This window comes from Xenia sp. Carnegie-2017, unplaced genomic scaffold (assembly GCF_021976095.1).
Source record: "Xenia sp. Carnegie-2017 unplaced genomic scaffold, XeniaSp_v1 HiC_scaffold_6, whole genome shotgun sequence".
In the NCBI taxonomy this organism is placed as follows: domain Eukaryota; kingdom Metazoa; phylum Cnidaria; class Anthozoa; order Malacalcyonacea; family Xeniidae; genus Xenia; species Xenia sp. Carnegie-2017.
Genome location: NW_025813526.1, coordinates 12,930,790 through 12,939,797, shown reverse-complemented (window position 1 = coordinate 12,939,797; position 9,008 = coordinate 12,930,790). Strand labels below are relative to the sequence as shown.

The window sequence follows — 9,008 nt, the reverse complement described above, 5'->3', positions numbered from 1 at the left end:
GTCCAGGCTTCCATTACTGACTTTATTGATACTTATACAACTTTCACTAGAATAGAATGCCATATTGATATCGGTTGTATTTATATTAGCTAAAAAGTTCAAAACCAAGTTAGGCTTGAGTGCATTTTAAGCCATTGCAAAACATTTTAAGTTTTTCATATATAATGCCTGCTGGAATGAAGATAAGCATATTTCGATCTTTCGCAAATTAATTAAACAAACCAAGTGTAGTATGATAAATAAGTCCGAAAAGAACATCTCTAAAAATGCAAGTCATTTTATATTATATTGTATTACATGCATGAGGTGTTCAAGGCGTTTGCGAACAGTTTGATACATACAGCTATCCACATTAGCTACTACATATGAATGTTAAAACATATCTTTATGTTTCGTGTGATTCGATGTGAATATCTATTGTTTCAAGTAAGATTTGTAAAGAATATACGTCTATGTATTTACATATGCTTTTCTCACATGCCAGCATTTAATATGGTAAAGTATGTAAACATTCTTCAGGTTCAGACGAAAATATAAAGACAAGAAAGCTTGAAACAAAACATAACATGATTTTACATACCTTGTGAAAAGGTGGCACTTCAACACCAGCAAATATACCGAAAATTGTCCTGTAATAGCTAAAAAAATTTAACACACTGTCTTTGAACAAAGCTTCTTTAATATGCACAATAAGGAATAAAGAGTATTGTGATTGCATTTAGCATTTTTTTTCTACGTATATATATTATCATTCAAGTCATTTACATATTATAGCCTTAGGTCATCTGCTTATAACGGGCGCTGAACTTACTAGCCATAAATTTAATGTAATATAACTAGTATTATCAAATTTCACAGCAGTGACAATGCAGTATTAGATCTAAACTCGTTTTTCTCAACATTTTACAATTTCTCAACACTCTAGTCTTCCATACTTTATACATTTTGTACAAAAGCAGTCACGGAAATTTATGTTAGCAAACATTCAGGTATGCGGTTACAAAATGCATGGTTGAAATATTTGTTAAGAAGAGCTGGATAAAGTTTGACGTAAAGAAACATTATTTTCTACTCTTGAGGTGACATTTCTCGATGATGGAAGATATATACAAGGATTTAATAAAACAATTTAGGTTCTAATGTATACGCAATTATACATAACAGTGGATAATTATTGGAAGAACATCGAACAATCAATTAGTAGCACAGATAAAAGCAAATATTTCTATTTTAGTAGTTATAAAATTGAGAATGTTTGAGATCATAATCAAACATGCCCAATTGAACTCAAAATTGCATAATATGTGTTTATATTTTGTTCAATGATCATTATAACAAAATATTTTCTAATGTATAACACGTTTATATACTAAATGTTCTGAATTGGCATCGGCTTAATGTTCAAAGATAAATTCTTTGAAGCTTATAAAAATGTTAGGAGTAAGTGGATTATTGAAATGTAAGCGAACATTTTTCGAAAATCTAATATTTCTTGATTAATCACTACAAGAATAAAACATTTCTAACAAAAAGGAATGATATTTTTTTAACATTGACATAGCAGCAAAAAACGTACACTGTATTATACGCGTAAAGAAATCATTATGCAGATAACTTTAAGTAGGTTTTTCTGGTTTTCAAAGTTTGAACAAAACAAAAAAGTAGTCTGGCAATAGCTACAATTAAGCTAATTTTTATAGTAATTTATTTAATGTTGCAATTGATTTGTCTTAATGTTCCATTCGATGAGTTGTATCATCGAAAGTTACTTTATTTCGGGACATTTTTGTAAATAATGATTCACCATTATAAACGTGTTCATTTGATGAAAGAACTGTAAGACGTTTGTTGATTGATGTTGGAAGTTGTTAACAGTGTAAGGACTGGTGGTTGTATTGGGAATCGACATAAACAGGCTCTGTTAGTTTTACAACATGGTTGATAAAATCTTGACGGAGGTCAAAACGGACGCTCTTACGAAATTTTCTACTTTTTGTAAATGTACGCTCGCACTCATTCCTTAACCCCCACCGGAACTATCTAATTCTAAGCAAATTTTCTTTACGTTGAGATCTAGTTGAAATCTACTATCAATAATACCAAACGTTGCGTGTGGGACTGTGGTTGCTATTCTTAGTTTGCGTTAGTAAACGATATACTCCTGATATGTCCAGAACATTTATGCTGAGGTGTTATAAGCAACAAATACCCTCGTAAACATATCGAAATCATATCAAAGCGTTTATGACGATAAAGCTCAATCTTGAATTTATAATTGTTACTCGTGCTCCGTGTGCTCGTAATCGGAAGGTGTCGGCTATATCTCGGTACATCATCGGATTTAAATAACAAATAGCGGGAAAAACGTCAAAAGAGCAAAAACCTGAATGAAACAGATGCAACTACAGTAGAACAAGTTAATGCAAATGCTACCACAACGAAAGACCTACACGACATCTTTCATGACAAGATTAAGGCCCAATTAGAGAAATTAAACTTCTTCGTAGATGATTTACAAAAACTTTATTGACTTTCGTGCCAATGGACATTGATAATTTCTGAGGGTTTTTACAATTATTTTACTTTTCACAGAACATTTCTAAAAATGAAACGTTGCATAAAACTAACAGAAACAAACAGCGGAGAACTTAAGTCTAACTAATTTCCCACTCGTTTTATGCAACGAGTTATTAGCGCAAAAAATAGCATCTTCCTGTCGTTATGAGGTAGTCTTGAAGGCAAACAGAGTTACTGTGAGGAAGGGTTTTGCTCGAAAATATTGAAAAGGGAAGAAAATGTTGCTTGGATGTGTCATTCAGTGAATATTATACACCACAATTTATTCAATAACAATGATCACGTGATATTTGGTTCATATGCATTGGTTTAAACTATGCTATTAACAACACAGCATGCAGTTAGCCGACGGACTTTGTTTGATATACTTTAAATAAAGATATAAATATATAGTAATATTTAAATATCAACACGTTCTAAACTTTCATGTCACATGAATTGAATGATTTCTATGTTTTTATGACACGTTCTTTCATCATCAACCCAACAGCAGGCCAAAGTGCTTTGGCTTATAAAATAGTTATTGTCAACTTGTTTTTAATTATTAATTTCAAAACAGAAATCTTCACATTGATGTAGTTTAAGTAAACAAAGATAAATAACTGAATTCGATAAATTTTTATTGTTAATTTTTGAAGTACATAGCTGGAAATTTAAAATATCTGAAATATCGGAAAGAGGAGAGCTGCACTCAATAACGTTTCGTAAAGATGCAAATTTCACAAAGGAATATAAAATATCTTAATGGGGAAGCAGGAAAAGTTTCATGGGAAAGTTTCAACTGTTCGACTTCTTGAATTGATTTTACCAATGCGAACATAACTATTAACTATTAGTTGCACATATAACTGTAATCATCATACAAACAACCATATTGTTGTTAAAATTTCGGCTAATTCAATGACCTCATACATGAATGAATATTCATAGAATAAAAAAATTAGACACAAAACTTAAGAACATTTGTTCAATATGAGTGCACGATGAATTACAACTGGAATATAACGATACATGATGGTATTCATGTCTAAAATACTTATGCCTGTAGTTAATCAAATTGTTTTATATTGCTGTAGTTATTCATATTAAATGGATAATATCATCACTTAGACATCAAACTAGTTTTTTCATCTTTCAAAATCAAAAATCACTTTAGTTTCAAAGATCCTATACCCATTATTTTAAAATCCAAAATGGTTTATGAATTTTTTTGTGCTGGATGTAATTCCAGTTACATTGGGGATACCACCCGCCACCTTTCCACACGGATTAAAGAACACACAACCACGGACAAAAACTCACACATATTCAGACACTTACTCTTGTCACCACACTGCAAAAACAATCACACAATCCTGTTTCCGTATCTTAGACACCGCTCACACTCCTTTCGCCCTTAAACTCAAAGAAGCCCTTTATATCAAGAAGCGTAAACCTAACCTCAACATATAACTGTAATCATCATACAAACAACCATATTGTTGTTAAAATTTCGGCTAATTCAATGACCTCATACATGAATGAATATTCATAGATAAAAAAATTAGACACAAAACTTAAGAACATTTGTTTAATATGAGTACACGAGGAATTAAAACTGGAATATAACGATACATGATGGTATTCATGTCTAAAATACTTATGCCTGTAGTTAATCAAATTGTTTTATATTGCTGTAGTTATTCATGTTAAATGGATAATATCAAAAGTAGACTCAAAAAGATAACGAAGCCTTACACAAAGAGACATATGTTTAAATAGATACATTAATGAACTTATCAGTGATAGCAGTCTCAACATGCAAATGTGGATCAACGTTTTTTTCCCATAGGAGGTCGTCGTCCTAGTGGCATTTCTTCTGTTTCACGTTTTTTTCTCACGCCACCATTTAAACTTCTTCCTGCAATCCCTCTTTGAAATATTAGACGTAGGGTATTTTCAGAAACTTTCTTGAAGGAGATATCACGTTCATTCACTGCTTGTCCATGTTTGGGCATAAAGACACAAGTAATCAAAAGCAATACAACAATCAACAGGTTCTTCATCGTGTAAGAAGAGTCTCTATATTTAGGTGAAGACAAAGACAGTTTTATTGAAAATTTTGATGATATAATATGAACGTGTAGAGAGATCTTATTTTAATCATAACACAGGACGTAAATGCAATTTTCAGATTTAGCGTTGAATATTTTTCAAGTAATTATGTCAAACCAAAAACTGTGATTATAACAGGGATTTTTCTCAATGGATTTATGCCGTTTTTATAGCTATAAAGTAAATGAATGTACTAATAATCTCAGCATCATGTCGAAAACTTCAAAGTTTTTAGTGTACTACAACTATGTGATTTATGCATGCATGTGAGGATGTTAATGCTCTTTGTTTATCACAAACCCAAATCCCCAAAGTCTTTCATTGTACTGCAGCAAATGAACTTGTTGACTGCAAACGAAAATCATTATAAATTTCCAAAGGTTGACCTATGTGATATAGACGCGTTTGTGTAAACAGCATTCTTAAATAAAGACATTTTTAGCTCTCAATACTTATATATTGCGGTGCCAATTGTATTCTTCAAACGTAATGATTCAATAACTCAATAAATACGCCGCATAACATCACTATTTTCAGTACGTCCAGGCTTCCATTACTGACTTTATTGATACTTATACAACTTTCAATAGAATAGAATGCCATATAGATACTGGTTGTGTTTTTATTAGCTAACAAGTTTAAAGCCAAGTTAGGCTTGAGTGCATTTTAAGCAATTGCAAAACATCTTAAGTTTTTCATATATACTGCTTTTTGGAATGAAGATAAGCATATTTCGATCTTTTTTAAATTTATTAAACAAACCAAGTGTAGTATGATAAATATGTCTTAGAAGAACATCTCTAAAAATGCAAGTCATTTTATTTTATATTGTATTACATGCATGGTTTATTGCGTTGTATCTCTAATGGTAAACACTGCCCGTATATCAATAAAAACGATGGAAATTTGAGACGACAAATCTCTACAGTATAAGTCAATTTGTATTGCTGCAAGCAGCGAAAGTGCTATATTGTTGAATACATTTTAATAACTTAAATAATGTTAATTTTGATTTATTACAATTATTAAAAACTATTATGCATGAAGAGCAAGTTAACTAGTGATATATACAAGCTTCATGCAACACTTTTATAGTTTGATTTATAAAGATTTGGTTTTCAACTAAAAACAGGATCAGCATAAAGACATTTAATTAACGTAATTTTATTCTAAAGATGTAACACAACATTACGTATTCGTAAGTACAATATCGATATCGTATTTAGTTTTATCATTGTGACTTGCGACTTTAAGGAGTTTGCTAACAGTTTGATACACACAGTTGTCCACATTATGTACTTATTATGACTGTTAAAACATATCTTTGTGTTTCGTGTGATTCGATGTCTCACATGCCAGCATTTATTATGGTAAAGTATGAAAACATTTTTCAGGTTCGTACGAAAATACAAAGACAAGAAAGCTTGAAGCAAAACATAACATGGTTTTACATACCTTGTGGAATTGTGGCACTTCAACACCAGCAAATATACCAAAATTGTCCTGTAATAGCTAAAAATTTTAGCACACTTTCTTCGAACAAAGCTTCTTTAATATGCAACGCAAAGAATAAAGAGGACTGCGATAGCATTAAGCATTTTTGTACTACGTGTATCTATTATCATTGAAATTATTTACATATTATAGCCTTAGGTCATCGAATTATAAGGGCACTGAACTGACTAGCCATAAATTCAATTTAAGATAAGTAGTAGTATCAAATTTCACATCAAAGTGACAATGCAGTATTAGATCTATTGTCGTTTTTCTCAACATTTTACAATTTCTCAACACTCTAGTCTTCTATACTTTATACATTTTGTACAAAAGCAATCACGGCAATTTATTTTAGCAAACATTCAGGTATGCCGTTTAAAATGCATGGTTGAAATATTTGTTAAGAGGAGCTGGATAATGTTTGACGTAAAGAAACATTTGCTCTCTTGACGTGACAATTCTCAATGATGGAGGATATATTCATGGATTTAATAACACAATTTAGGTTCTAATGTATACGCAATTATACATAACAGTTGATAATTATTGAAAGAACATCGAACAATCAATTAGTAGCACAGATAAAAGCAAACTTTATTTTTATTTGAGTAGTTATAAGTTTGAGTTCATGATCCAACACGCCCAATTGAACTCAAAATTGCATAATATGTGTTTTGATTTTCTTCAATGATCATTATAACAAAATATTTTCTAATGTATAACACGTTTATATACTAAATGTTCTAAAGTGACATCGGTTTAATGTCAAAAGATAAATTCTTTGAAGTTTATAAAAATGTTAGGAATAAGTGGATTATTGAAAATGTAAGCGAACATTTTCGAAAATCTAATATTTCTTGATTAATCACTACAAGAATAAAACATTCTAACAAAAGGAATGATATTTTTTAACATTGACATAGCAGCAAAAACGTACACTGTATTATACGCGTAAAGAAATCATTATGCAGATAACGTTAAGTAGGTTTTTCTGGTGTTCAAAGTTTGAACAACACAAAAAAGTGGTCTGGCAATAGCTACAATTAAGCTATTTTTTATAGTAATTTATTTAATGTTGCAATTGATTTGTCTTAATGTTCCATTCGATGAGTTGTATCATCGAAAGTTACTTTATTTCGGGACATTTTTGTAAATAATGATTCACCATTATAAACGTGCTCATTTGATGAAAGAACTGTAAGACGTTTGTTGGTTGATGTTGGAAGTTGTTAAAAGTGTAAGGACTGGTGGTTGTATTGGGAATCGACATAAACAAGCTTTGTTAGGTTTACAAAATGGTTGATAAATATCTTGACGGAGGTCGAAACGGACGCTCTTCCGAAATTTTCTACTTTTTTGTGAATTTACGCTCGCACTCATTCCTTAACCCCCCGCCGGAACTATCTAATTCTAAGCTCATTTTCTTTACGTTGAGATCTAGTTGAAATCTACTATCAATAATACCAAACGTTGCGTGTGGGACTGTGGTTGCTATTCTTAGTTTGCGTTAGTAAACGATATACTCCTGATATGTCCAGAACATTTATGTTGAGGTGTTATAGTCAACAAATACCCTCGTAAACATATCGAAATCATATCAAAGCGTTTATGACGATAAAGCTCAATCTTGAATTTATAATTGTTACTCGTCCTCCGTGTGCTCGTAATCGGAAGGTGTCGGCTATATCTCGGTACATCATCGGATTTAAATAACAAATAGCGGGAAAAACGTCAAAAGAGCAAAACTTGAATGAAACAGATGCAACTACAGAAGAACAAGTTAATGCAAATGCTACAGCAACGAAAGACCTACACGACATCTTTCATGACAAGATTAAGGCCCGATTAGAGAAATTAAAATTGTTCATAGATGATTTACAAAACTTTATTGACTTTCGTGCCAAGGGACATTGATAATTTCTGGGTTTTATAGTTATTTTACTTTTCACAGAACATTTTAAAAATGAAACGTTGCATAAAACTAAGAGAAAAAAACAGCGGAGAACTTAAGTCTAACTAATTTCCCACTCGTTTTATGCAACGAGTTATTAGCACAAAAATAGCATCTTCCTATCGTTATGAGGTAGTCTTGAAGGCAAACAGAGTTTTTGAGAGGAAGGGTTTGCTCGAAATTATTGACAAAAGAAGAAAATGTTGTTTGGATGTGTCATGCAGTGAATATTATACACCACAATTTATTCAATAACAATGATCACGTGATATTTGGTTCATATGCATCGGTTTAAACTATGCGATTAACAACACATCATGCAGTTAGCCGACGGACTTTGTTTGATATACTTTAAATAAAGATATAAATATATAGTAATATTTTAATATCAACACGTTCTAAACTTTCATGTCACATGAATTGAATGATTTCTATGTTTTATGACACGTTCTTTCATCATCAACACAACAACAGGCCAAAGTGCTTTGGCTTATAAATTAGTTATTGTCAACTTGTTTTAATTATTAATTTCAAAACAGAAATCTTCACATTGATGTGTAGTTTAAGTAAACAAGATAAATAACTGAATTCGATTAATTTTTATTCTTCATTTTTGAAGTACATAGCTGGAAATGTCAAATATCTGAGATATCCGAAAGAGGAAAGCTGCACTCAATAACGTTTCGTAAAAAATGCAAATTTCACAACGGATTATAAAAATATCTTAATGGGGAAGCAGGAAAAGTTTCATGGGAAAGTTTCAACTGTTCGACTTCTTGAATTGATTTTACCAATGCGAACATAACTATTAACTATTAGTTGTACATATAACTGTAATCATCATACAAACAACCATATTGTTGTTAAAATTTCGGCTAATTCAATGACC

The 9,008-nt window shown here is 31.2% G+C and overlaps 1 long non-coding RNA gene across 1 annotated transcript; it reads right to left on the bottom strand.

The window, feature by feature from the left end:
* Positions 1 to 4,133: 4,133 nt before the first annotated feature.
* On the bottom strand, positions 4,134 to 6,206 carry LOC124458325. Its single transcript, XR_006953131.1, has 2 exons — positions 6,127 to 6,206; positions 4,134 to 4,638 (listed from the first exon to the last, which is right to left on the bottom strand). It is a non-coding gene; the product is annotated as an uncharacterized LOC124458325 (long non-coding RNA).
* Positions 6,207 to 9,008: the final 2,802 nt, after the last annotated feature.